This window comes from Salarias fasciatus, chromosome 7 (assembly GCF_902148845.1).
Source record: "Salarias fasciatus chromosome 7, fSalaFa1.1, whole genome shotgun sequence".
Lineage (NCBI taxonomy): Eukaryota > Metazoa > Chordata > Actinopteri > Blenniiformes > Blenniidae > Salarias > Salarias fasciatus.
This window is the reverse complement of record NC_043751.1, coordinates 31,469,294-31,476,793: the sequence shown is the minus strand read 5'-3', so window position 1 is coordinate 31,476,793 and position 7,500 is coordinate 31,469,294. Positions and strand designations below refer to the sequence as shown.

General features: G+C 51.2%; 1 protein-coding gene across 11 annotated transcripts in view; it reads left to right on the top strand.

Moving 5' to 3' along the window:
- The window catches only part of ppfibp2b (PPFIA binding protein 2b), a 156,716-nt gene that overhangs the window by 121,528 nt on the left and 27,688 nt on the right, over nt 1-7,500 (top strand). The gene's annotated exons all lie outside the window — the stretch shown is intronic.

Genomic DNA, 7,500 nt, shown 5'->3' with positions numbered 1-7,500 from the left:
ATGGTACCGTTCACATTTGAACCGATTCGGGACCAATACCCGGTGCCTGGGAATCAGTACCGCTATTGGTACCAGTAATTCTTGGTACTTTTGTGTTTTTATGTGGTAATAAATATTAATGTGTTGCTGGCTGCAGACGAGTCACTAACAGATGCTAGCATGCTAACGGATGCCATTGTGCTGACAGATGCTAGTGTGCTAACGGATCAGTCATCATCAACACCCTGAAGTCAGACTGCATTTGGTAAATGATTGAGTCCATAACAGCAGGTGTGCAGAAGCTTTGTGGTTGAATCATCTGAACAAACATGGAGGATCGTGATCTCTTCATCTCTTGATCTTGATCTTGATCTCGGCGGTTTGATTCCAGCATGCGGCTGAAGATCAGCGGTGGATAAATACAGGAGTGTGAGGAGAGAGTGGCTTTGGCCTGGCTGACCTTTGACCCCTCTGCTGACTCAGCTCCTCTCCCAGTGAAACATCCAGGCAGGATTTCTCAGGTCGGAGCTCAGCGTGACTCCGGTTCTCCAGACGTGATGAGGACAGACAGAAGGCGGAGGACGAAGCTTTGTGGAGAAGATCTAGATTCTGGATTAAATTCTTCTTCTTGTCTCTTTAAATTTTTTCATCTCCAAGAGTCAAACAGCTGTTGTATTTTTTTTATTTATCAAGATGCTGTTGTGTTTAAGGATGATTAAACCTTGCTAATGCTCAACCCAGCTCCAGACAAGCTAATGCTAATGCTAATGGGTGTGGGTTAGTTCAGGTTATGTTTCATGTTCTTGAACAGTTTGGTCCCAGACGGAGGCGTCCGTTCATAAAAGATGCATCCTACGATATTGAGTCGTTTGGTTTGTTGGTGACGTGTTTTGCCGTCTCGGCCGCAGACAGACGCCAGTTCAGCTCATTTCTGTTTCCGTTGTGCTTTTGCTCGTTTCTGGTTCGGAGTTGTGACGCCTGTCCATCGGCAGGTTTGGGTCATTTCCCGTCCCTCAAGCTGTTTGTCTGCTCGTTTCTCGCCGATTAGAGGAGGTGGTGCCGTGCAGGTAATCAGCAGCTAACATGAAGCAGCCACAGGGGGCGCCGTTACAGCCACCAGACGTTTAATCAGCAGCAGATCCTCTGCCGGCGAAGCCTCTGAAGTCCTCCAGGCTTTTCACGGTTCAGGCTTTCTTGACGTCACCGACGAGACGGGACAAAGCCTCGGCTCTGTCCTCTGTTTGGACTCCTCAACGGTCTCTTTGTCCTCCTGCGATCAGCACTGAGCCTTCAGAGGCCACAGAACCAAAATAAACACCCGCCCGGCCCGTGGCGTCAGATCAGCACTAACAGCTCAGTTTACAGCCCGGCTACCAGAACGTCTTCTTCAAACCGAGTTTCCACTGCAGAGGTTCCGTCAGCTGTGAGGAATCTGCTCGTCCTGAAGACGTCTGTCCTCCCCTCAGGGTTTCATCAACACGTCCCTGAAATACTCCAAAACCTCTGGTTCAAGCAAGGAGACTGTTGTTGTTGGTTCTCCTGGATCCTTGAAAACCGGCCTCCTCTTCCAGATCTGGTACGAGTCCAGTTCTCAATAGACGGAAAGTTTAAAGTGAAGCGAGAGGCGACTGTCGGCTCAGGCTTCAGCCTCTCAAGCTTCACCTTCACACGGCAACATTTAGAAAACGCTGTTGTTAGCGAGCGAGGCGGAGGCGGCTGTTTCTGCAGTGAAACCAGATGACGGAGGAGGGTGGAGCGGCGCGCTGGCGCAGTGGTTAGAACTCATGTCTGGGATCCGGGTTTGCAGTTTGCATGTTCTCCCTGTGATGGGCTGCAGGACGACGGATGGACCACAGAGTCCCACTGTCCATTTGCTGTGAGAATGTCCAGGTCCATGGTATCGTCTCATATTGTCCAGGTATCGTCTCATAGTCATAATGATAGTAATAATACGTTTTTTTTACTTTACATTTGAAACCAGATCTCAAAGTTTTTTATTTTATTTTATTTTATTTAACCTTTATTTATACAAAGTGCCACAATGGACACAGGGTTGAAAACAAGCACAGGGTTAAAAACATTACAATACAGCATGCTTTAAAAGTAACACTAGCGCCAGTGTGCCTTTCTAAAGAGGAAGGTCTTCAGTCCTGTTTAAAAGCTTCCACCGTCTGAGGGCCCTGAGGAGGTCTGGGAGAGCGGTCCACAGACGGGGAGCTGCGCTTCAAAGGCCCGGTCCCCCATGGTCCTGAGCCGTGTCCTGGGCTGAACCGGACGGGGTCCGGGTGGAGGTGTGTGGGTGGAGCAGTTCAGTAGGGAGGTGGGGGCCGCACCGTGCGGACAGTGATGGGGGTGCAGGAGGATCTTGTTCTCTACACGGGCCTGAATGGGAAGCCAGTGGGAGTGATGTGCTCATGTTTCCGCCCCTCATCAGGACCCTGGCAGCTGGTCTAAACGTACTGGAGCTTCTGGAGGCTCCTGCCAGAGATCCCGACGAGGAGGCGTCACAGTCGTCCAGCCTGGAGCAAACAAGGCGAGGACAAGCTGCTCTGCAGCAGGGAGGGGGAGGGAGGAACGTTCTGGAAATGTTACGGAGGTGGAAGAAGGAAGTTTTGCAAATGGAGGTGAGGGTCAAACTGGACCCCAAGGTTTGCAACAGAGGGAGAGAGGGGGATGGAGAGACCAAGGGATGAAACAGAAGTGAGAGGAGAGGAGCGGAGTTGATGAGGAGGACCGGTTCGAATAGGTTCTGGTTTTGAGCCATTAAAGGTATAGTGGACGATTTTCTCAAAAGTCGAAGCCAAACGTCTGTTACTTGCTTTTTGAAAAACGTGCATGCGCCAGACCATCCTACCTGCTCTGCTGCTCCTCCCAGGAAACAAATATCAATGGCAGAAGCGTGCGAGCGCGAGCTCATCTTCCCCGGGCGTGCACGGCTCTGTTTACAGTTTCTGCGATCGGCCTCGCTCATAAAGCTTGTTTTCCTAAACAGTTACAGTTTCATTATGTCAGACTCGCCATCGGTAAGTACTGGCTGAAACCGAAGCTCACCGGCTGCATAAACACTCTGAATGCGCAGATAACGGGAACGAGCGCGCTTGACGGCATTACACAAGCATTTCTCCAGCGTGGCTGACATGTTGGAGGACCAATAGTTGAGATTCGCATCCCGGAATTCATAGGCTAAGAACATCGCCCACGATACCTTTTAAGCTGCAGGAAGTTTTGACTCATCCACGCCCCTATTTCCTCCAGGCAGGAGCTGAGGGGGAGACAGAGGGGGCAGGACAGCTGTTGGACGAAATTTTGACGTAGAGTTGTGTGTCGTCAGCATAGCAATGGAAGTTTATTCCATGCTCGCTGACGACACGACCAAGGCGAAGCATGTAAAGAGGGAAGGACCGAGTACGGAGCCCTGGGGGACCCCACAAGTGACGGTGTGAGGCCTGGATTCTGCCTCCCCAGAGCCACGTACTCCGTCCTGCGGTGAGGGGGGAGTGAAGCCAGTGGAGGCGGGACCAGTGAGACCGAGGTAGGGCTGGAGACGGTGAAGGAGGACGTTGTGATCGACTGTATCAAACGCAGCAGAGAGGTGGAGGAGGATGAGGAGGGAAGTGGAACCAGAACCAGAGGCCATCATCAGGTCGTCTGTAACTCTGATGAGTGCAGTCTCTGTACTGTGGGAGGGGCGGAAACCTGACTGAACATTTTCATAGAGATTATTGTTTTTGAGATGATGATGTAGCTGGGAGGAAACAACTTTCTCTAGGAGTTTGGAAATGAATGGAAGGTTTGAGATTGGTCTGTAGTTTGACAGGGGCTCAGGGCCTGGTGTGGCTTTTTTGAGAAGAGGTTTTATAACGGCAGTTTTGAGTGTGGGTGGGACGATTCCTTTTGCCAATGAGTGGTTTATGATTTTTGTTATGAGATGGCTGATGGATTGTGAACTTTGAGCAGAGGGGACGGGAGAGGGTGGAGGGGGCAGGTGGAGGGTTTGGATTTGCAGATGATTTCCTGGACCTCCTGCTGCGTTGAGGGCGTGAAGTGTGATAACTGTTGAGTGATCGGTGTTGAAGGAACGTCAGTGGAGGAGCTGTTTGAAGGTGAGAGAGAGGAGCGGATGTCGTCAATTTTTGTGGTGAAGAAGTCAAGAAACCGGTTGCAGTTTGCATCTGTGCGTTTATGATAAGGAGTGATTTGCGGTTTGAGAATATGGCTGATTGTGGTAAAGAGTTGTTTGGCGCTACCTGGGCTACTGTTGATGAGGGCGGAGCAGTGGTCTGACCTGGCCTAGGAGAGGGCTTCTGCATATGATCTGCGATGTTCCCGGTAAGCCAACTGACGCATCAGGCCAGATGTTCTGTCGGCAGCTCCAGGACGGCCGGATCGCTCCATCAGTCTCAGCTCATTTGTGAACCGTGGAGCAGAGCGGGAGAAGGTTACTGTCCGTGTTTATAGCAGGGCATAGAGGTGAGATGAATTGTAGAAGTCCATTAGGTTACTGACAGTTGAAAAGAAGAGCGGGGAAGCTGTTGCAGATGAGAACGGAAGGAAGAGGAATCAATGTTTTTAATGTTTCTGAAGGTGATCTGGCGTCTGGGTTTAGCGAGAAATGATGTTTTGGGGACTCTGAAAGTAACAGCTGCGTGATCAGAAACACCAATATCATAAACCTCAAGGTCAATGCGTGCCCCCTGCTGTGAGTGGGACCTGTTACGAGCTGTTGAAGATTGAGACAGTCCCACACCTGTTTAAAATCAGCTGCTAGTCGGCAAGTGTGAGAGTCCATGTGGATGTTCAGATCACCGGTAACAAGAATGTTAGAATATGTTGTGCAAAGTGAGATCAGAAACTCATGAATGTCAGAAATAAATGCTGGTTGTGGTTTGGGGGGGCGGTAAATGAAGGCTGCTATTGCAGAGAAGGGATGAGTACACTTGAATACTAGGCTCTCCAAGGAGCTAGCACTTGGGACAGACACAGCGGACAATACCATGTTGCTGCGATCGAACACAGCGAGGCCACCACACGGCCGGGTGTGCCTCCGCCAAGGAGAGTATGTAATTATGTTGGTTTGTTGGTTTGTTGCTTGGGTTGTTAGCAACATTACGGAAAAAGTAATGGACGGATTGCAATGAAACTTAGTGGAAAGGGGAGTCTTGGGCGAACTTAGAATCCATTACATTTTGGTGATGATCCGGATCACCGTCTGGATCCAGGAATTCTTTAAAGGATTCTTTATCATTGAGAGATAGGGAGTCTTTCACATAGTTGGGCACGCCCGCCGACAGGGGGCCTGTGCGGCATGCGGCGCCGCACGCCGCACTCTGCACTCCGCACGCCGCACGCCGCACGCCACGGCCGCGCGCCACACGCCACACGCTGCACCGCTCCGCACGCCGCACTCCGCACGCCGCACGCCGCAAGCCACGGCCGCGTGCCACACGCTGCACCGCTCCGCACGCCGCAGCGCTCCGCTCCGATCACACCCCCGATCACAATGTTGTTTTATTATACATGGTGTTCTTATTGTTGTTGGTGACTGATTTGACCTGTGGCGGAGGTCTGCGCGCTGAGGGCCAGTTTCTAGTTGAGGTACGTGTATCCCGGTGGACAAGCTTCACTGAGTGATGACTATTCCTGTGTCCGGGGATCGTCTCATGTTGTCCACTGTTTCATTGGACAGTTGGACCTGAGTCCCAGTTTGACAGAGTGTGACGGTTTATGATCGCTGGTCAGTGTGTGGGTCGGGCCGTGATGTAAAAGAAACAGACAGAGTGTGTGTGTGTGTGTGTGTGTGTGTGTGTGTGTGTGTGTTCATGCTCATGCTACAGGGCTGCTCCTCGCTGTGGGAACCTCCACTAATCTAATCAGAAATAGCCCTGAGTCAGCGCTCACACACACACACACACACACACACACACACACACACACACACACACACACACACACACACACACACACACACACACACACACACACACACACTGCTGTGCAGCTGGAGGGAATCCACCCACTCTGTGTCACACTGTGGCTTCATGTCCTGCAGTTCATCTGTTGAGACACAGAAATGTTTCTGTGGTTCCTCCTGCTAACAACACACACACACACACACACACACACACACACACAAACACACACACTCTGAAAGGTTTTCTAGATGTGCTGTGTTCGACAGTCCAGAAAGCAGGTTTTCTCCCAATCCCAGGTTCACGGTTCGATACCCGTGCCAGTGGCCCAGTTTACATGGTGTTTTTTTCAATCCGATTGCAAACAATCGTATTAAACGCGACTGTATTCATGAACGGCATATTAAGCGATCCACGATGAATCCTCGTTTCCAAGGACCCTGGGTGAAGTGGATCATACAGCGTCCTGTGACATGAGGACAGAGTCTCTGGAGAACTTCCAGGTCTTCCTCTCTGCAGCAGCAGTCCTCAGCGCCCAGCAGAGAGTTTTTATCTGCTGATATCTGCTCTAATAATGTCCCAACATCTCCACGATACGCTGCTGAAGGAGCAGCTGCTCCCCGGCCGGAGCGCCGCCGCCGAGCGGCACGTCTCGGTGTGAGCTCTGCTCCGCATGCCGATGTTTCGAATTAACTGGTGCCCGTGTTAACTGGTGACCAATAGACTGAAACATGTAGTCGTTCTGGCGAACGTCGGTTATCGACAGTTACAGTGAGTGTGTACGTTTAAAGTCTTTAGTGAGTCTTACTTTAACAGCTGCTGTTATCAGCAGGTGTTTACACAGACCTCCGCCGTCATTCGTTAACACGGGAACCAGTTAATCCATAACACCGATCGGGCGATGCTTGGATTCTGCCACGGAGCTCTTTAGACAACTCGCTGTTGCGCGATTTGCTTCCATCTTGCCTCTCCAGTGTTTTTTCTGTCGGGGTTTTTATTAAAAAAGTGTTTTTTAACCACCGTCGTTCTTCTGCTGGTTTTTGACCGTCCTGCTTCCCGTTTACTGGCACGGCACACGTCACTACGTACGAGGGAACGCATGCGCGGAACAAATAATCCCCCGTTTAATCCGCTCCGCTGTCAGGCGGCGTTTATATGAGACACGGTTGTCGATCGGTGTAGACCACTTCGTACAATCGGCTCGGAAACACAGTCCACTCCGGGTGAAGTGGATCCGCTCGGTCGTTTACATGATGCATTTACAATCCACTCCGCCAGATAAGCCGATTATAAGGGCGCATGTAAACGTGCCTAATGTGTCAAAGTGTCCCCGCCGACAGTGTGTGTGTGTGTGTGTGTGTGTGTCTCACACTAGTGTGTTTCAGTGTGTGAAGGATAGTAAGGTCTACTTTGACCCCCCTCACGCGGACCTCTGTCTCCACGGGGGTCTCGGACCTCAGCTTGGAAGCCATGGCTGACAGTGGCGCAGTGAGGTGATGAAGAGGCACTGAGCTGACGAAGAGGAGGGGGAGTAAGAGGAGGAGGGAGGAGAAGAAGGAAGAGGAGGGGGGAGGAAGAGGAGGAGGAGGAAGAGGAGGAGGGGGGAGGAGGA